The sequence below is a fragment of the Notamacropus eugenii genome, chromosome 3, assembly GCF_028372415.1.
Source record: "Notamacropus eugenii isolate mMacEug1 chromosome 3, mMacEug1.pri_v2, whole genome shotgun sequence".
Lineage (NCBI taxonomy): Eukaryota > Metazoa > Chordata > Mammalia > Diprotodontia > Macropodidae > Notamacropus > Notamacropus eugenii.
Window position 1 is genome coordinate 382,522,393 of NC_092874.1, and position 22,951 is coordinate 382,545,343.

General features: G+C 35.4%; 1 pseudogene; it reads left to right on the forward strand.

The window, feature by feature from the left end:
- The window catches only part of LOC140497107 (cytochrome P450 3A12-like), a 41,104-nt pseudogene extending 21,501 nt beyond the window's left edge, over window positions 1-19,603 (forward strand).
- Window positions 19,604-22,951: the final 3,348 nt, after the last annotated feature.

Below are 22,951 nucleotides of genomic sequence, written 5' to 3' on the forward strand. Positions count from 1 at the left end.
AAAAATATAAATTTATATCATAACTTTATTATGTACTTAAAAAGTATAGTAGGTTTTACATAATGGATTTGTACTTTCATGTGGAAGCATATTTTTTCTTATCCTATGTTATGGAAAAGTTTGTTTTATTTCATAAATTAAAAATAAAATAAATAAATAACCAAAGAAAAACATGAAGATAAGAGTTGAAACTGTAGTGGAGATAATTTGAAGAAGAGAGAAGAAAAAGGGGTTAGAGGTATACCTGTTAGTACCTTCTCTTATGTGACCATCTTCTACTTCTTTGGTATTTATCTTCTAGATATTGATTTATATATGCATGTATTTATGTATGTCTGCAATCCCTACTTGAATGTAAGCTTTTGATTTTTTGTGGTAACAGAAATGTTTTAATTTGTATTGTAGTAATCAATAGTGATTTACAGCATTTTTTCATATGACTATAGATAGCTTTGATTTCTTTCTTTGTTTTTCTTAAATTTATTTATTTAACTTTTAAAATTCATTTTCACAAAATTTTGGGTTCTAAATTTTCTCTCCATTTCTCCCCTCCCCCCATTCCAAAATGCCGAGCATTCTAATTGCCCCTATCACCGATCTGCCTTCTCTTCTAACTCCCTCCTTTCTTTTGTCCCCATCTTCTCTTTTGTCCTGTAGGGCCAGACAACTTTCTATATCCCATTACCTGTATTTTTTTATTTCCCAGTAGTAAGAACAATACTCGACAGTTGTTCCTAAAACTTTAACTTCCAACTTCTCTTCATTCTTCTCTCCCCACCCATTCCCTTTGGGAAGCAAGCAATTCAATATAGGCCATATCTGTGTAGTTTCACAAATGACTTCCATAATAGTCGTATTGTGTAATACTACCTATCTTCCCTCTATCTTATCCTGCCCCCCCTATTTCTTCTGTTCTCTCTTTGGATCCTGTCCCTCCCCAAGAGTGTTGACTTCAAATTGCTCCCTCCTCCCACTGCCCTCCCTTCCATCATCCCCCCCCTACCCTGCTTATCCCCTTCTCCCCCACTTTCCTGTATTGTAAGATAGGTTTTCATACCAAAATGAGTGTGCATTTCATTCCTTCCTTTAGTGGAATGCGATGAGAGTAAGCTTCATGTTTTTTCTCTCACCTCCCCTCTTTTTTCCTCCACTGAAAAGTCTTTTGCTTGCCTCTTTTATGAGAGATAATTTGCCTCATTCTATTTCTCCCTTTCTCCTCCCAATATTTTTCTCTCTCACTGCTTAATTTCATTTTTTAAAGATACAATCCCATCCTATTCCATTCACTCTGTGCTCTCTCTCTCTCTCTCTCTCTCTCTCTCTCTCTGTGTGTAATCCCACCAACTACCCAGATATTGAAAAGTTTCAAGAGTTACAAATATTGTCTTTCCATGTAGGAATGTAAACAGTTCAACTTTAGTAAGTCCCTTATGACTTTTCTTTGCTGTTTACCTTTTCATGCTTCTCTTCATTCTTGTGTTTGAAAGTCAAATTTTCTTTTCAGCTCTGGTCTTTTCATCAAGAATGCTTGAAAGTCCTCTATTTCATTGAAATACCATTTTTTCCCCTGAAGTACTATACTCAGTTTTGCTGGGTAGGTGATTCTTGGTTTTAGTCCTAGTTCCTTTGACTTCTGGAATATCATATTCCACGCCCTTTGATCCCTTAATGTATAAGCTGCTAGATCTTGTGTTATCCTGATTGTATTTCCACAATACTTGAATTGTTTCTTTCTAGCTGCTTGCAATATTTTCTCCTTGACCTGGGAACATTGGAATTTGGCCACAATGTTCCTAGGAGTTTCTCTTTTTGGATCTCTTTCAGGAGGGGATCAGTGGATTCTTTCAATGTTTATTTTGCCCTCTGGTTCTAGAATCTCAGGGCAGTTTTCCTTGATAATTTCATGAAGGATGATGTCTGGTTCTTTTTTTGTCCATGGCTTTCAGGTAGTCCCATAATTTTTAAATTGTCTCTCCTGGATCTATTTTCTAGGTCAGTTGTTTTTCCAATGAGATATTTCACATTATCTTCCATTTTTTCATTCTTTTGGTTTTGTTTTGTGATTTCTTGGTTTCTCATAAAGTCATTAGCCTCCATCTGTTCCATTCTAATTTTGAAAGAACTATTTACTTCAGTGAGCTTTTGAATCTCCTTTTCCATTTGTCTAATTCTGCTTTTGAAAGCATTCTTTTCCTCATTGGCTTTGTGACCCTCTTTTGTCAATTGAGTTAGCCTATTTCTCAAGGTGTTATTTTCTTCAGCATTTTTTTGGCTCTTCATTAGCAAGGTGTTGACCTGCTTTTCATGCTTTTCTTGCATCTCTCTCATTTCTCTTCCCAGCTTTTCCTCCACCTCTCTAAGTTGATTTTCAAAATCCTTTTTGAGCTCTTCTGTGGCCTGAGCCCATGGAATATTTATTCTGGATGTTTGGGATACAGAAGCCTTAACTTCTATGCCTTTCCATGGTGGTAAGCATTATTCTTCCTCATCTGAAAGGATGGCAGGAGATATCTGTTCACCAAGAAAGTAACTTTCTATGGTCTTATTTTTTCCCCTTATTTGGGCATTTTCCCAACCAGTTACTTGACTTTTGGGTCCTTTGTCAAGAGTAGGGTATGCTCTGGGAATCTGTGAGATCTCAGTTCCTCCAGGGTGGCACAATCAAGCATTTACTTGTCTGGACTCAGAGAGTGATTTTTATGCCCAGAGTTTTAGCAGTTACCTTCCCACAGTCACCTGGTCTCCAGTTTCCAAGTCAGCACTGGGGGCTAATTTTCATGTAAGCTGGATGGGCAGGGCCACCATTCAGTTTGAGACAAAGACTAGCTAGGCTAGGGCCTCCATTGAGGCCTGAGGTAAGACTCAGCTCTTCAATGCCCCAAGTGGTTTTTACGCTCCAACAATGGAGCTTCCTTATGGGCTGCTGTGCAGGCTCTGTGGCCCTGCCTGCTGCCAGAACTATGGGAAGGCCCTTCTCCCTTCCTGGCCAGCTGATATAACCCTGTCACTGACCTTTGGAACTTGTGGGCCAAGGGATCTGAGGACCCGCTACTGCGACTGGAGATTCTTCCCCCAGGGTGTCCTCCTCCCAGAGTCTCATCATGCTGCACCGCTCAGCCAAGGCTGGGCTGGGCTCCATGCTCGGCTCCATGCCTGGCTCCATGCCTGGCTCCATGTCTGGCGCAACTGACGTTTCCATGGGCCTTTCAGGTTACCATGGGCTGGAAGTCTCCTCCACTCTGTTGTTCTCCACTTCTGCTGCTCCAAAATTTGTTGAGAGTCCCTCTCTACAGGTATTTTATGGGCTGTGGGGAGGACCCTGTGTAAGTGTGTCTTTCTAGTCTGCCATCTTGGCTCCGCTCCCCTGAATATAAGCTTTTTGAAGCCAGAGAATGCTTTTGTTCTTTTCTCATGTCTTCAGTGCCTAGAATAGTGCCTGACACATAGTAACCACTCAGGAAATGATAGCTTATTAATTATAAATAGGGAGTATTGACACTATGGGGAGGAAAATGTACTCCTGGCACAGCTATGCCTTTTGTCCCATAAACCTCCAATCTATCATTCATTCATTTAGTCATTCATTTATAAAACATTTTTTGTATTTCTAGGTACTCAATGAAAAGAATCAACATTTTTTTTTTCCTGGAAAATTGCACCTATAGATTCTACTGACCATTTTCAACTCTGGCTTTTATTCCCTGCAGGCTTGAACATAGAGCACAGTTGGGAAACCTGGACAGACCACATTAAAATATAATTGAAAATATATAATTAAAAAAATAAAATGGAATATAGGTAATACTAATATGTGGTTTTCTAATTTCGCTATATGGCCCACAGGTATCTTTCAGAATGGTTTATTTGCCCCAGTTTCTAGTGAGTTTGACACCACTGGTTTAGAGGCTCACTTCATGTATTTGCTTGGAGAAGAACGATGTGATGCCTCTTCTGAATCTTTTTTTGCTTTCTTTTCTTGGCATCTTTGGGGCCTACAGCATGGATGTGATCACCAGCACTTCATTTAGTGTCAATATCAATTCCTTGAATAACAAGAATGATCCATTTGTCAGAGAAATCAATAAGTTAATTGGATTTAATTTTCTAGATCCACTCAGGCTTGCAATAAGTAAGTTGACTCTTCTTTACAAAAATGAAAAACAAAAAAGTTAGTGGTCTTGATATTTGTGAAGATAACTCAGTAGATTGGATCATAAATTTAGAGACTGACAGAAATTTAGAAGCCACCAAGTCTTCCCCCTTTATTTAAAAGAGGATTAAGCTGATGCATATAGAGATTACAGCACAATCTCAGGAATTTTGGATATTCAACTCTTTAATTCGTTAGGGAGGGAAGCCTTTCAGAGAGCCACTGACCTAAATCCTCAAGGTGATTATTTGCTGGTTGGGCCAGTCATGCTTAGCTTAGCAGTTAACCTGGAACTAGGAATGGACACAGTACACCTGCTTTTGGAGAGAAATTCCCTTCCAGTGTTGCACTTTTCATTGATTCCCACCAGTTCACAAACAATTGGTGATATCAAAAAGGAAATGAGTAAGCCATATTACAAATATGTAAATCTGGTATCTAATCTTGCCACATATGCTCTAAATACAGATGCTAATGTCTCTAATAAAATTCTACAGTTTCATAAGTATTTTTTTGTTTTCTATTTTCCTCAGCAATCTTTCCATTCCTTGTTTCTTTGTTTAAAATATTGGACTTATCTCTGTTTCCTAAAGAATCAGTGAATTTCTTTTTAAAATCAGTTAAATAAATAAAGGAAGAACGAAAGAAAAATTCACAGATGGTAAGTAGGTCTTTAATCTTCAGAATAAGAATATGTGTACATTATAAATAATTACATTCTTTATCCTCAGAGTAGAGCAAACAAAACTTGTGTTCCATTTTACTTTAAATTGTTTTTTTGTCCACTATAATTTTAATTCAATTCTAATTGTCAGATTTTTTTGAGGACATATTGTAACCTGAAGAAGTGCCACTTTGTGGCCTTTAACCTCATTTCCAGCTCTAACCTTTACACCCCTATTATTTAATATTTGTCAGACCTAGTGATCTGCATCTCTGGGGGTAAAAAGTTACTATACAAGCTCTTGATTACTTTACAACCAGAGAGAAGGGATAAAACACATACATGATATTATATTGAAGTTAGTTATGTGATGTGTAGCAGGAACCCAAGGAAGAAGAAAACACCTTTCTCCTTTATTTAGTTTGAAAACAGGCTTTGTTTACAATACAAAGGCTATATAAAAATGGGCACAAGAAGTGTAATTGTGCCAGTTGTTGTACTCAAATTCTTCGTATGGACTCTTGGCCCAAATTCAGAACATTTTTCATTTTTCCACAAAGCTCCTACTTTGAACACTTTTTCTGAAATAGCTATGACCCTTAGTTCTTGAAGGACAGGTCAGAAAAGTGCAACCTATTGTTGACACTTGCAAGATGTATTCTTCAAACTTGGACTTGTTGGTTCATTGCATGTTTGCATCTAGCTGAGTTTGAAGAGAGATGTCCATTGGTTGACCACAATGTGACCAATTTCTTTGCTTGTAGTCATCTTGGAGATCCAGCCATGAAGTTATTGTAAGATTTTGATCAGTAGTGTTCATATTAATGCTATTATAAGTCATTGAATCATTATCTTTCTAACCTTTCTGTGAGACTTAAGAGAATTAATTTGCTGAAATACTTGATATTTTCTTTTAGGTTTTTCAGGGTCTGCTTCCTCCCATAACCATGGACTGGTGATTAGAACATATTCTTTTAAAATTCAGGAATCTGATTTTAAGACCTTATTTCACTCACTTGAGGCTCAGACTCTTTGACCCTCCAGGGTCCTTTGTAGAAATACCTTAGGTAGAATTCCACCATTGCCACTGAGCTGAAATCACAACATTTCTAACCATTTGGCACTTCACTTGTCTGTCCTACAGTAGATGCTGTGTTCAAAGCTAATTTCTGTGTTCTCAAGTCTTTTCTCAGCATTAACGTTTTCCATTTTTTTTCTAGCACCAGGTTGATTTACTTCAGCTTATGTTGGAGTCTCAGACTTCTAAAAATTCAGAGACTCACTCTTACAAAGGTAACTTCAGCATGAGGGTGGTCACAAACTGGCATCCTGAAGCCATTATCTGGGGAAGTATGTAAAAATTTCCAGTTTGCTTAGATGATATACCAAATGGCAACAACAGTGACAATGAAGATGATGATGATCTTACAGGGTTCAAGATTTGCAGAGCACTTTACATATACTGCTTCATTTGATCTGCATAATAATTCTGTGCTTGGTGTCATTCTTATTCATATTTTAGAGAATTTAAGCCATTTTCACAGGACTACAGATAGTAAAATTTCAAAGTAGAATTTGAACTCAGGTCTGATTTACCTCTAAGTTCAATACTCTCTGTTATTTCCTACTCATCTCAGAAAGATCCTTAACATTTGTAGGATGAGCTAAATGGAGACAATTTTCAAAAGTATATTTGAATTTGTGAAGGTCAAATTAATCTGAAACTTGAATAGTGGCACAAGAATTGTTTTTCATTTGATATGTAGGACAATAATGAAGCAACATGAGGTGGGGCAAAACACAATTTTTTCAAGAAAGAAAATCCATGTTCTTATTTTAACTGTTCTACTACGTACTTGTGTGACCCTACATATATCACTCCACTCATCTAGACTTGCTTGTCATAGGTAAAAATAGGGATTTGGCCCAGATGAATATTCAACTGTCATCTAGATCTAAATTCTATAATTTTACTCTGCTCCCTGCTTTTTTTGTGCTCAGCTACCTGGACAACTGGGTGGCATACAAGGTAGAGTACCAGAGCTGGGGTCAGAAAGACTCATCTTCCTGAGTTCAAATCCATCCTCAGACACTTATCAGCTGTGTGACCCTGAGCAAGTCACATAATCTTGCTTACTTCAGTTAATTCATCTGTAAAATGAACTGGAGAAGCAAATTGTAAACCAGTGCAGTATCTTTGGAATGAAATCCTCAGCTAGGGTCATGAAGAGTCAGACATGACTGAAGCAATTGAACAATAGTAACACATGAAAGAAGAAAAGAGTACAAGTTTCTCTTCTCTATAAAACTTGTGGGCAGTCTTCTCAAACTATGTCTTAATTAGCAGTGTTCAATTTAACCCTTCAAACAATATTGCCTCTTCTGAACTGTACTCAAGCATTCTTACCAGAACTCAGCCTGAAGGAGGCAGCATATTTTAAGGAAAGAGGGAACTGGAGTTGGGAGTCAGAAGGCCAGATTCTAGTCTGAGCTTCAGCTACTTACTAGCTCAGTGACTTTGAAACAGTCACCTTACTGCTCTGAGCCTCAACTGCCTAGTCTGAAGAATGGAGAGAGGCCTTCTTGCACTAGCAATTTTGCAGGCTTGTTATGGTGGTCAAATGAAGTAATGTAAGCAAAATGTAAAGACTGGGGAGTATGTATAGAAATGTAATGAATGTTTACTGCTAACTTCTGGACCACTTCCCTTCATGGAGCCCATCAGTGATAGAATGTAATGGGATACTATGAGAACAGCATGTCTCTGAAGTCTGAGGCCCTAGGTTCAAATCCTCATTCTCTCACCTATGAGACTTTGGGAAAGTTACTGAACCTCTTCAAGGCCTCAATTTACTCAACTGAAAAGTCAGTATGCTGGACTATATGGCTCCTTAGGTCCCTTCCAACTCTAAATCTGTGATCTCCCTTCAAACATCTTTCATATTTGTTTCACTCCATACACAATCACCCTAGCACAGGCAAATCCCCTCACCCTTGGACTATTGTTAGAGCTTCTAGTGTTTCTATACTATGATAGAAAATGTGTTAAAAAGAATCGAGAATTTGCTGAAATGAAATGTCACTTATCATTTAGAAACAACAACTGAGGATGAGGCAAGTGTTTAGAAAGAATAGAACAGCTTTAGGAGAAAAAGGCTTGAGCAGCCATGGCTAGAATTAACCTCTTTCTTTGTGATGATAGATTTTGGTGAAAAATTCCCATCATATCAGTGAATGTATTTCATATCTTTTCTGAGTATTATGGAGAGTCAGTGCTTTTCCTAAACTCTTATGATGTAACTGACTGATATAAGAAAGATATGATGACTTTGACTGAATATCTCTCTTGCCTCTTTTTCAGAACTGAGTGATGAGGAAATCCTGGCCCAATCCATTATCTTTATTTTTGCTGGCTATGAAACCACTAGCTCAGTTCTGTCCTTCCTTTTTTACAACCTGGCCACCCATCCTGAGATCCAGCAGAAATTTCAGAAGGAGATAGATACAGTTTTGCCCAACAAGGTGAGAGGATGAGAAGGACAGAACTATTCACACCCTTCCTTCCCAACTTGCTTCTTATTCACCCGTTTTTCTCATCTCCTACTAGAATCACTGTCCAAATCACCTGTGTTGACTGTTTGACCATTACTGACACATGACGAGGGCTTCAAAAGGCAAAGATATTTTGAGACACCATATATTTACACGGAGTTCTTGCAGAGAAGAAAATTTCTCAGGAACTAGTGCAACCCTTGGAAAAATGCTAAAAATGCCCACTTGTCCTCTGTTCGTAAGCCACTTCACAGCCCTTCTTCCATTTAATGGCACTTATTTCTCATGTGTTCTTTGTGACTTTGAGTCTCTTCTCTACTCCTCACTTCTTTCCCCTTCCTTTCTTTCTTATTCTGTTTTTTTATCCCTTGGTAGTCCTTTCCTTCCCTACTCTCCTCACATCTCTTCTCAGACACTCATTCAATCTCTGATGTGACTGATAACAAGGGTTATAAATTTTTCCTGGTGTCAGAAAACAAAAGGTCTTATGAATTGACATTGGAATTGTCTGTACCCAGGAACCTCTTTTTGATGCACCAGGGTCACCTATCTCTATCACTTTTGAACATGTAGGATAATCACTGTATGGGAACACAAGTAGGTATTTCCCTATGAAGTTAAAGGATAGCCTTGAGAATGTATCGAAATCCATTTAAACAGTAATGAGTGATTGAGCTAGAGTGGTGGTAGTAGGAAGAAAGAGAAGGTAAATTCATAAAAGTGTCTCTTTAGATCTCTTTAACCACTTAGAAAACCAAACCTGAGCCCCTATAATGGTGCTGAGAACAACATAGAGCACATAAATGAATGCGGACAGATTCTGTCTCATCTTGGTTTGGAACCAGATCTTTTTTTGTATATTAATCATTTTCTCTAGTATTCTACAGTTTGCCAGGATATATTTTTTTCTTGGAGGTAGATGATGGCTACTAAATAGTGATTCACTATTGTCTTTCCAAGCCCCATAATATCCTCTAAGCTAGATAGAAGTGTAAGAAAAGGATGATGTGATGAGAGATGACTTTGTTAATATATAACTGTCCATGTTATCAGTTGAGAAGGATGTTGGAAAAACTTCTCTGCCCTTACCTCAAATATCTCTTCTAAATCTTACCATTGCAGATACGTTCTTTTGAGTCTTTTTTCTTGTGAAATACCTTGGAGGTATATTAAGTTGTTATTAAATACTACCAGAGCATCCCAACATTATGGTGAGCTGAAGGTGAGGACATCTAGAGTCTGGATAGAAATTAGTCATTTTTGAAGGATTGGTTGTTTTTCTTCATTCTTGAAGAGGACCAAAATGACATCCCTGTCCTAGAGTCAATTTACAGTGTGTGTGACTGTATCTGATCAGACCCATATGAGCTTGGAATGTTCTACCACAGGTCAGGTGCAAATAGTCCATGTGTGAGTCCTTGTGAACATTTGAGATGGGTTCTCTAAACTTGCGTATCTTGTGTTTCTTCTGAGCTACTTCAATTCTATTTTGCTCATAGAGCACAGTACCTTCTCTGATATGGGAATGTCATGTGAAGTGGTCCAGAGCCAGTGTCCCCCATTTCACACATTCTAAAGTTCTTAAGAGAGACCTTGAGAGTGTCCTTATATTGCTTATTCTGATTGTCATGTGAATGATTGCCCTGTGTGAGCTCTCCATACAATTGTCTTTTTGGCGAGCATATCTTTCACATTCCAATAACATGACAAGTCCATTGGAGTTGTGCTCTCTGAAGTAAAGTAAAAATTTGGTTGCCTGGAGAAGTTAGTCAGCATCGTATGTCAAGTTCATGATAGCATGCTTGCTAGGGTTCTGGATAATGGACAATGTTCTTGTGCTTTGCCAGTCACCTTTGGAGTGAAACAAGACTGTGTGCTTGCTCCCATGCTTTTTATCATGATGTTTCCAGCCACATTGCCAAATGTTTTCAATGAGGATGAACATGATATCAAAGTTAGCTTCCTCACTGATGGTAAATTCTTCAACTTGAAAAGGCTATGAGCCAAGATCAAAGTGGAGAGAGTATTGGTGCATGATTTTCTGTTTGCAGTTGATTGTGAACTCAATACAGCTTCTGAAGCTAAGATGCAATAATGTATGGATTGATTCTGTTCCTTGTGCTAATTTTGTCCTAACAATTCGCACCAAGAAAACACAGGTTCTTCACCAGCCAGGACCACACCAACCATATGTGGAACCATCGGTTACAACAAATGGTGAAGTTTTGAATGCTGTGGATAAGTTCATTTATCTTGGTAGTGTACTTCTCAGAGATGCATATATTGAAAATGAGATTGCCAGACCTAGTTCAGTGTTTGGGAGGTTTCAAAGGAAAATATGGGAGAAAAGAGATATTAGACTGACTAACAAACTGAAGGTCTACAGAGCCATTGTGCTGACTTAAACATGGTTGCATGTCTGTGAAACCAGAACAGAATACCAGCACCATGCCAAGAAACTGAATTGCTTCCATTTGTATTGTCTTAGGAAGATTCTGAAGATCATTGGCAGGATAAGATACCAGATACTGAGGTCCTTTGGAAGGATAAGCAGAGATGACCATAAATGGAAGCTGGGGAGCAACAAAGACACAGATGGACTCTTCTCAGATTTCAAGTGCTTCTTAAATAAACTTAACTGACCTTGTCTAGTATTCCACCCTAGATTTCATGGTTGGCCTGGTTTGTTCCAAGAGACAACCAGGAAGAACAGAAGAAACATATTCATCTTAGCACTTCTAAACACATTCATCCTTCTGAGGTTTAAGAATTTTGTCACTGGGTTAAAAGGGCTCATTTTATTAAAACGTTTATATAGATGGAAATCTCACATTGACAGAGCTCAGAAGTTTTGAATCCCTTTGTTAGTACGTTGAGGACCACAGTGACTCCCTACATTCCACAGATTCAATAGTAAAAAAATATATTTATAGCTTTCTTCTAGAAGGTATTACCGTAACATCTGAAGATAATGGGGTTGGTATAGACTCATTCTCAGACCAACCTTAGTACTTAGAACTTAGTACTTAGAACTGTTCATTTTCTTCCTAAGAAGGAGTCACGTATGATGCCCTGATACAGATGGAATATCTAGACATGGTGATACATGAAAATCTCAGAATGTTTCCCATAGTTCCTAGGGTTGAAAGGGTTGCTAAGAAAACTGTTGAGATCAATGGCCTAAGGATTCCTAAAGGCACAGTGGTGATGGTCCCAGCCTTTGTCTTTCATCATAACTCAGAATGCTGGCCAGAGCCAGAGGAGTTCCACCCTGAAAGGTAAACATTTATTTATTTTTTTTAAATTGGGGAAAAGGTTACTCATCATAATCAATTGTGATGGTTTGGAGAGAACATTGAGTTGGAAGACAGGATCAGAATTTGAATGCTGTTTTTATCTTCCTTGGATTGATGACTCTGGGCCTGTAACTTAAACTCTCACACAACTCAGCCTAATATCTACAGTAGCTATTTTCATATTTTACATATAATCACCTTAAGCATTATTGTCTATTTTATAGATGAAGGAATTGAAGCTTATATGTATTAAATGACTTGTCATTAGCTCTACAGCCAAGAAATTCAGAAGTAGGTTTTGAATACTGGTCTTTGTTAGAGTTTCCAAGTTGAAAAACAAAGGTTTAAACTGTGTACCAAATGAGATCCATTCCGACTTTAAATTTTTCAATACGTGACTCTTTTAATTAGTTATTCTATTGGTTGTCTGTTCTTGGATCAATGCAAACATGTGTAATTATTTCATGAATCACTTATTCGTAGATGTTTACAAGCCTTTAGCAGTGACTAAATATTTTAGGAAATGTCAGAGGACATGGTACTACATTTAGAGTCAGGAAGACCTGAATTCAAAGCCCACCTCTGATACCACTTAGCTGTATGGCTAAGGACACTAATGATCCCATTCTATATCATGATTCTTCCAAATATTTTCTTCTCTCCTCTAAACACCCATTGCTCTCTTTCCAGTCTCTCAGCCGAGAACCTTCCCTCATGTTTTCCTGGAAAAAATGAGGCTGTTCACAGTGAACTCTTTCTTATCCCCTCTTCCTTATGTCTCATCAATCAGATGCTTTCTGCCTTAGCTCTCTTTTATGCCAATATCATAGGATGAAATAACCTTGTTCCTTATCTAACAATCCCATCTTTTTCTAATAGATTGCCCCATCTACCATCCTCACTCATATACTTGTTTTTAATCTGACCCTGTCTATTGACTCATTTCCTACTGTCTACAAAAATGCATATGTGTCTTCTATCCTGAATAAACCTCCACTTGATCCTTCCCTCCCTGCTATTGTCCTTTATCTCCTCTATCTTTTGCAGCTAACCTCCTCAAAATGTTTACAATACAATAAAAAGCTACAAAGAAGATGTCTCTACTCTCTCCTTTTATGTTCTTCATCGCTGGATTTTTAATGAATTATTTGAACTCTTTTGTTGTTTTCTTATTGTTCAGTCATATCCGACTCTTTATCACCTCATTTGGGGTTTTATTGGCAGATACTGGAATGGTTTGCCATTTGCCTCCCCAGCTTATTTTACAGATAAGGAAATGAAATCAAGCATAGTCAAATGACTTTCCCAGGGTCACTCAGATAGTAAGTGTCTGAGGTGAGATTTTAATTCAGGTCTTTCTGACTTCAGAACTAGATCTCTATTTACTGTGCCACCCTGTAGCCCCCCAAAGTTTTAGTCTATTTGAAATACTATTTATTGCAAGAAGAGAGCAACAGTTTCACTTCTTACATTTCTTATTAATTCAAGGTTTAACATCTTTAAAATAATTTGATATTAGAATGGATTGTTGAGAGTTTGTTGATATTTTTGCCTTTCAAGGCTAATTTGGGATTTCCAAAAAAAGGCAAATAACAGATTGGGCTCCATGACAGAAAGAAATTATTCTGAAGACAGACAAGTGATTCTTTAGATGTTGTCACTGTCTTCTTAAGGTAGATCTCTTGATGTCTCCTTTTCATATTTTATGTTGATCTTTAAAATTTTGACTTCCAAATTCTCTTCCTCCTTCTGTCCACTTCTCGAACCATTCAGAAGTCAAGCAAAATGAATCAATTTTACCTGCAAACTAATGAAAAACATATTTTCACTTTAGCCTTGTGCAAAAAATGCAAGAAAAATAAAGTGAAAAAAAAAAAAAAACATGCTTCAGTATCCAAGAAGAGTTCATTGTTTCTCTCTCTGAAAGTGGATAGTAATCATAGTAACTTTGGAATTAATCTTTGATCATTGTATACTTTGGCATTAATCTTGGATCATTGTATCAGGTAGAGTAACTAAGTCTTTCACAGCTGATTATCATACAATTTTCTCATTGCTGTGCAAATTGTTCTTCATTGTGCATCACTTCATATAAGTCCTCTCAAGTTCTTCTGAAACCATCCCCTTTATCATTTCTTACAACATAATTGTATCCCATCATAATCATATAACAATTTATTCAGCCATTCTCCATTTCATAGGTATCCTTTCCATTTGAATTTTTTGCCACCACAAAACCACTGCTCTAATTATTTTTTTACATATGGGTTTGTCCTTGTTCTTTGATCTCTTTGGTATACAGATAAATAGTGGTATTGCTCAGTCCAAGGGCTTATAGATTTATTATCCTTTGGGTATTGTTCCAAATTGTTCTCCAGAATGGTTGAACCAGTTCACAACTCCATTGACAGCGTTCTAGTGTACCTTTGATTCACCACATTGACTATAGCATTTGTCTTTTTATCCTGTCAGATTAGCCAATTTGAGAGGATTGAGGTGGTACCCCAGAGATGTTGTAGTTTGAATTTCCCTAATCATGATATAGAGTATGTTTTCATGTTATTATTGATAGCACTGACTTGTTTTTCTTTGACTTTTTTGTCAATAGGGCATTGCTCTTATTTTTGTAAATTTGGATCAGTTCCTCATATATTTGAGAAATGAGACCTTTATCAGGGGAACTTGCTATAAATTCCCCTCACCCTCAATTTTCTGCTTTCTTTCAAATTTTGACTGAATTGGTTTGGTTTTTGCAAAACTTTTTAAATTTCACATAACCCAAATCATCCATTTTACTTTGTGATATCTTTTCTATCTCTTGTTTGTTGATAAAATCTTCCCTTATCCATACATGTGAAAGGTAATTTTTTTCTCTGCTTCCCTAATTTGATCATGATATCACTCTTTGTGTCTAAATTATGCTCTTATCTTTTCTTTACTTGGCTATACAGAGTGAGGTGTTTATGTATACCTACTTTCTGTGAGACTGATTTGTGGTTTTCCTAGAATATTTTTTAAAATAGTTTATCAAACACTGGATTTCTATGGTCATATACTTACATATATTGTGTACATAATCTATTTCACTGATCAATCACTCTATTACATAGTACCAGAATATTGTAATGACTATAGTTTTGTAATATAGTTTGAAAGTTGTTGCCACTTTGCTTTCTTCATTCACTTTTTTGCAATGATTATCTTGATATTCTTGTGTTTTTGTTCTTCCAGATGGCTTTTGTTCTTTTTTCTCCTATGGTGATAAAATAATTTTTAGTAGTTTGACATGAATAATTGAACTATTTCAGGTAAAATTGCCATTTTTATTATGTTGGTTTGGCCTACTCATGAGCAATTAATATTTCTACAATTGTTTAGATCTACCTTTATTTGTGTGAAAGATCTTTTGTAATTATTTTTGGAAAATTTCTGTGTGTTTTTTGGCTGGCAGATTTCCAAATATTTTGTATTTTCTATGGTTGGACATATTAAAGGAAAGTTCTATTTCTATCTCTTTTTGAATGCTAATGATTTATGTGAATTTTTTAATATTCTGCCAGTTTACTAAAGTTGGCAATTATTTTGAATAGATTTTGTTAGCCGATTTTCTAAGATTCTTTAAGTACTCTTTAAGTAATCATCTTCAAAGAAGGATAGTGTTTTTTTTCTCCCTCCCTGCTTATTCTTATTGCTTCAATGTATTTTTCTTGTTTATTGCTATAGTTGACATTTTTGGTATAATACTGAATAATAATAGTGGTAATGGACATGTTTGTTTCACCCCTGATCTCATTGGGAAGGCTTCTAGTCTATTTCCATTACAAATAATCCTTGCTCTTTGTTTTATATAGATACTATTTATTGTTTTAAGAAAAGTTCCTTTTATTTCTATGCTTTCTAGTGTTTTTTAATAGGATTAGGTTGTATATTTTGTCAAAAACTTTTTCTGGATCCATTCATATAACCACATGAAAATTGTTTTTGTAATTGTTATGATCAATTATAGTTTTTCTAATACTTAACCAGTCCTGTGTTCCTGTTACAAGTCCTACCTGGTCCTAAAAATATTTGAGTTATATTACTTATAGTTTTCTTTCTAACATTTAATTCTGTATCAATGTTCATTAGAATATTTTGTCAATAGTTTTCTTTCTGTGTTTTGGATTTCCCTGCTTTAGATATCAAGACTGTATTTGGGTCACAGAAAGAATTTGGTAGACTCACTTTTTAGCTATTTTTTTCATTTAGTTCACATAATATTGGAATTAATATTTCTTTAAATGTTTGCTAGAATTCACTTGTAAATTGATGCAGTGATATGGATTTTATCTTAGGTAGCTCATTTATAGCTTGCCAAATTTCTTTCTCTAAGTTATGGTCATTTAAGTATTTTATTCATTCTTCTGTTAATCTGTGCAATTTATTTTTTTTTTTATAAATGTTCATCCAGTTTACATAGATTGTCAGTTTTATTGGCATATTATTGGAAAAAACCAGCTCCTAATAATTGCTTTAATTTCATTTTCATTAATAATGGAATCACCCTTCTCATTTTTAATATGGTAATTTGGATTTCTGCTTTCTTCTTTTAAAATCAAATTAAACAATGATATATCATTTTTTTTGTTCTCTTCCTCAAACCAGATCTCCATGTAATATTTTGATTTGAAGGTCTTTTAATTTACATGTTCTTAAATCTCTTTTTTGATTTTTAGGTTTTTATTTTGGTGTTTAAATGGAGATGTTTAATTTGTACTTTTTCTAGCTATTTTGGTTTCATGCCCAATTCATTGATCTGCAATTTCCCTCTTTTTTGATCTACTGTTTTAGAGGTATAAAATTTTTTCTATATTTTGCTTTGGCTACCTCCCATCAGTTTTGAATATTGTGTCATTGTTGTCATTGTCTTTAATGGAATTATTGATTGCTTCTATGGTCTTTTAGCTGACCCACTCATTCTTGAAGATGAGATTATTTAGTCTTCAATTAATTTTTAATCAGCGCTTCAAAATTCTTTATTGAATCTAATTTTTATTTTGCTATGTTCCAAAAAAGGTTCATTCAATATGTCCCCTTTTCTGAATTTGTTTGTAGGGTTATTATGCCCAATACATGACTGTGTGTTAAATTCTGTTGTTATCTTTGGGCTGTAAGAGCTCCTGGTATTGCTGCTGCCATGGCCACCTCTAAGGCCCATCATTGGTGTCACTGTCATGCTCTGCTTTTGTCTATCTCCCCCCTTCTCCACTCCTGTGATGTAGACTTCTCCTTCTGACCTCTTAAGTTGTCCTAGGTTGGAAAAAATATCTCAACCCATACTTTTTTTGAATATGTCATTTTAGAATTTGATTTTGTGTGCCATATTAAAGTTGTTTAGAGGACAATGTTGGGAGAATTCAGCTGGAACGCTCCCTTTTCTATGACGTCCAGGCATTGTCTCTGCTTCTTCTTTTCTTAATCTCTTAGAATTCTGCTTCTGATCTTATCATTTCACTCAAACTGCTCTCTCCAGTTACTAAAAACTCTTAGTTTCCAAATGTAATGGTTTTTTCTCAATCCTCATTTTCCTTGTCTTCTTTGCAGTCTTTGGCATAGTTGACCATTCTTTTCTTTGAATTTCATTTTGCTATAGGTTTTTGGGACTTCACTCTCTCCTGCTTCTCCTCCTACCTATCTGACCACTCCTTCTCTATCTCTTTTCCCGGTTTTTCTTCCAGATTACACCCTTTAATTCCTAGACGTCCCTCAGGGTTCCGACCTGGACTGTCTTCTATTCTCCTGCTATGCTACTTCACTTGGTTGAGCTTATCAATTTCCATGGATTTAATTCTCATCTTTATGTCACTTATTTTCATATCTACCTTCTTTGCCCCAAATTCTCTACTGACTTTTTAAATATTTAAATATTTCTAACTTATCTTTTACATAGTTTGCACTGTATAGATTTTTTTTTCAATTTGTCTCTACTATTAGATTTTAAGCTCCTTGAGGGCAAGGAATGTCTTTTGCCTCTTCTTGTATCCCCAGCACTTAGGAGAGTCAGCAAATGGCAGGCACTAAGTAAATGTTTATTGATTGATGCTTCTCTTCCAAAGTCAGATTCATTATTCTAACTGGTCTAGCTCTTCTTTTTACCCACTCATCTCTTTTTTCCTGTCATTTTTCCAGTTCATTTACTTTTTGTTTTCAACATTAATTTCCATAAGTTTCAAGTTTTCTTCCCCTTCCTTCTCTTTCCCTCCCCAAGATAGCAAGTAATCTGATATGGGCTCTACCTGTACATTTCTATTAAATACATTTTCATTTTTTCCTGCCATTTTGAAAAACCAGGTTTAGCAAGGAAAACAAAGAGAGCATGAACCCCTATGTGTACCTGCCCTGTGGTATTGGTCCCCGAAACTGCATTGGGATGAGATTTGCACTTATGAGTATGAAAGTTGCTATTAGCCGACTCCTGCAGGAATTCTCCTTCAGAACTTGTAAAGAGACACAGGTGAGGAGTCACATCTTCTGTTTCAACACTTAGGATGGTTTTTATTGAGATGATTTTATTTTCAAAGTAGAATAATTGCCTATGGCATGTGGACAAATTTAATTTGACACAATTTGCCTATTTATTTTTAGCAGGCTATTAAGAATTAACTAACCTTTATTAAGCTGGAAATATTCATAAAGCCAAGAGAGAAACAATTAAGCTGTTGTTTCCTATGTAATTAATTTGACTTAACTATTGTAATAATAACATGAACACCAAATTATGGATTGCAAACAATACAGTTTTTGAAGACCAATGTATAGCAGCCCCTTTTTAATTCATTCATTTTATGTGAGAAATATATGCAATATTAAAGTGATAGGAGTAAATAAAATCTTTTAATTTCAGTAAGATTCTTGATTCTATTGCCACAGACTAGTATTAATAAAACCTGAATATATAGTTAATACATATTTCTTGATTTATTGTTTTGTTAAAGTCTTTGAGATCAAACCTACGTTGGGACTCTATTGTAACTATACCAATTTAATATTCCTTTGTATGGCATTTCAGCTAGTTTGTCTTCATTTTTATGATCTTCCCCCCATATTATTAACATTTGTAACTACTTCTCTTTTTTTGCTGTTTATTATTGGATACTTATTAAACTTTTATTATTTTTCTTAATTGTTGCAGGTTCCACTGAAGCTGAACAAGCAGCCATTGTTTTCACCAACTATACCCATTGTCCTGCAGGCCATACCAAGGACCAAGATGGCAAACTAATACTAGATATTCTCCTTGGTATTCTACTCACCCCTATCTACTATCGTGCCTCAGACTTCTCTTTTATAGTAAAAAGACAATGAATCTTTAGATTTCAAAAGCAGTTCAATTTACCTTATGAAGCAAACAAAGAAAATAAGTGAGTCTTTTTTTTTTTAACCACAAGAGATTAGTCCTTACATATTTAACATGGTCTTTTGGAGTTTGGATACTATTGTATAATGTTCAGTGGTGTCAAATCACATAAAATGATCAAGATAATCATGATCCAAATGAAATAACCTTCCCCCCCAAATTAGTACCACTTGATATTATTGATGTAGTGATGCAATGGATGAACATGGAGAAGCCATGAATTGAGTACCTGTTCATTATTTTTATGAACAATACTCCTTGACAAATAATAGTGAATGCAGTAATAGTGTGAGGAGGCATATTATTTTAAAATTCTGCATTCAATCCAAGCAACACATTTTTTGCTTTCTGCTTTTAAAGTTTTTTTTTTTTTTCTGTTTTGGTCTGTCTCTTCTTTCACAACACAACTCCTATGGCAATACATTTTGCATGATGGATCATGTGTAACCTATATGAAATAGCTTCCTGTCTTTGAAAGGGGCAAGGTGAGGGAGGGCAAAAGAAAATAAAAAAAAATGAATGTTAAAAATTGCCTTCACATGTAATGGGAGAAAAATAAAATATCATTTTAAAAATATTATCCATTGGACAGCTATATTGCTACAGACCACAAAAGACATTTCTGGAAAACTCTTGTTTGATGTCTAGCATCCAATATCATTTAATTGGATGGGTCATGTGTAGGTTTTGATTATCTTAGTATTTTTATTTTGCCCATTAGCTGATCAGAATGTTCATACAGAAGTGTACCTTAACCATTGACAGCTCTGGTAAGGGGACAAATAGTTCAGTTATTTCTCTTTTCCTTATGCATTCTTTTCACAAACATTTGAATGTAAACCTTGACAAATGATTTAAGCTTTCATGGATCAACCTCAGTCTTAGGGATTCCTTAGGAATCACACTTTTTTGGTTGTGTTTCCAATTAGGATTTCACCTTAGAACATCAGCGTTTGTTTCTTTTCTTATTCTTTATGCAAGTGGTAACATGATCTTCAGTTTCCACCCAAATATTCATGCTAACAATTTACCAAATGCAGAATAGGTTTTCTTTCAAGTGACAAAAAGTGTAAAAGAAAAGCATTTATACCTAAGCTCATCAACAGTCAGAACAACTCCTTACATATCTTGTTGGCCTCTATTTCACCCAGGGATAGCATGTAGTTGAGGTACAATCAAAAAAGGAAAACATTTGGTGCCCACTAGAAAGGTAAACCTTATCAAAGTTTGTTCCTCTTTACATAGTCCTATCCAAAGCATGGTCAATGGAATTTTGTTTTTTAAAATCTTCCCTGTGCCCTAATAAATTTAAGTCATTTGCTATTAAATAAGAGCTCTTGAATTATTGAAAGAAAAGCAAATGATGAGCTATAAAAGGGTACAGGTGGAAAGAGTAGGTGTTCTTCCAGCAGGAACATTCTAAGATGTGTTTGACTCTTTTTTTCTACCATCTCTAATCAGTAATCAATTTTTTTGTAATGTTTCCTGTATTTATTTAGTTATTGACTATACATTTGACCATTGTAGTTTAAACCTACATTATTTCATCCTACATTCCTGTTGTACTGGAGTAGGTTTGTAACTAGTGTCACTCCCTTGAATCTCTCCCTACTTGAATTCATCTTCTCCATTCCAACCAGATTATTCCTCCTAAAATGTTACTTCTCCTAAAATGCCATTCTCATCAGCTTTTCCCATTTTCCATTGTCTATAGGGTTAAATACAAGCTCCTAGTATCTCATGCACCCATCCATCACTAAAAATGACCTTAAATATATTTTTCCAAAGTAAATTTTAATGTGGTGAACAGCTAGGTTGCGTGGTGGATCGTGTACTTGACTTGGAATCAGAAAGACTCAACTTCATGAGTTCAAATGCACCCTCAAACACTTACTAGCTATATGACTCTGGGCAAGTCACTTAATACTATATGTCTCAGTTCCTAGTCTGTAAAGTGACCAGAGAAGGAAACTGTAAACCATTTCAGTAACCTCAGTACCCTGAACTTCAGCGAAAATAAAGAGAAATCAAAGATCAACAGACATGGCTTCCTCTGCCTGATCATAATCAATACATATATCACAAATCAACAGACAGGTCCAACTGTCTGACCATAGTTACCAGAGAGGGAAATACTGAAATCTGGGTTTTCAAAGTTGGGGGGCTCCTTCATGGCTTTCCAGAGTCCTCATTTGGCAAAAAACACTTTCAGTCAGTAAACCCCAAAGTAAAACCTCACCCTTAGGGTATTCGTACACTTTTGAGAGCCATGACCCAGTGCCTCAATAAAAAAACAAAAACAAAAGGTACTTGGGTCCCTCCTACAAAACGACTCCCCTAATCAAGATTTCCTCAATAGGGAGGCCCATCGATGTGTGGGAAAGATCTTCTTTAATCACAATATTCAATCAGAGACACTTTTAGTAAAACAAAAAGAGCAAAAGATTCTACTTTGCTTGGCCTTACAGATGGTTTTTGGGGAGTGGTAGATGTAGGGATAGTTGAGAACCTGTTGTGATGTAAAAAAATAGGAAATACCAATAAAATTATAAGAACTTTCAAAAAAACCCCTAAAAAATAAAAATACTGAAAACAAAATGCAAGATTAACAAATTCAAATGTTTAAAAGTTAAATTACAAATAAAACTACAAACTGTTTCTTAAATCCGTAATCAATTAATGCATTCAATTTTGAAGAGAAGAAAGAAAACCAAATTGCCTGTATCAAAAATGAAAAAGATGACTTCACAATCAAGGAGAAAAAAAAAGTTACTGGGGTTTATTTCAGCTGAGTATATGCCAATAAAACTACAATCTAAATGAAACAGAAGAATATTTACAATATATGAACTTCTTTATAAAGAGAACAGGAAATAGATTACTTAAAGAATTCATCTTAGAAAAGGAAATTAAACAAGCCACAGCAAATTCCCAAGGGGAAAACAAAACACCTGATCAAGACTAGATGGGTTTACAATAAAATTCTACTAAAAGTTTAAGAACAGTTATTTTTGTAAATAAAGCTCTTCCCTCCCAGGGAAATGCTGAATGGAAAAAAAATAACACCCATATATTTTTCCATTGCATAGAACATCCATCTATTACTATTTGAAAAATAGTAAACAGATCTTACCAAGTTCCTTCTATGAAACAATTATAGTCTTAATATATTCACTGGAGTGTGTCAAAACAGGGAAAGAAAACTATAGACCAATTTTCCTTATGAATATTGATGCAAAAATTTTAAAGAAAATATAATCAAAGAGGTAATACATCTCAGAGATCATACATTGTAATCCAATTGGACTTGTATCAGGAAAGAAGGATAGGTGCCATATTATAAAAAAACTATTAAAATAACTGACAATAGTAATAATGAAACCAACCAAAAACCACATGATTATTTATTATTTGGTTTTGACACTTTTATTTTCCTAGACTTAAAAGTTTATCATGCAAAAAATTGATGGCATAGAATGCAACTGAATTCTTTTAAGTACATAAAAGAAAGTAAGTTTTATATACATTTTAAGATTTCAAAACAGTGTAATTTAGAGACCAAGGAACTTTTTAATAATTACATGAGATTATCAGATTATTCAAATAAATACAGAAGTTTTTTACAAAATAAAATCTTCCCTGTTAACAGCATTATAAATCATAAACATAAATAGATCTTTCCTTAAAAAGATAAATTATGTATATCTAAAACAATGAATAAGCATCATCTGTCATGGGCATCAGCTAGAAATCTTTCTAATAAGATCAGGAGAGATGCAAGAATGCCCTTTGCCATCATTGCCATTCAACATTATATGTGAATTGCTAGTTATATCAATAAGAAAAAGAAATTAAGGGAATAAATATAGGCAAAAAGGAAGCAAGTTATCACT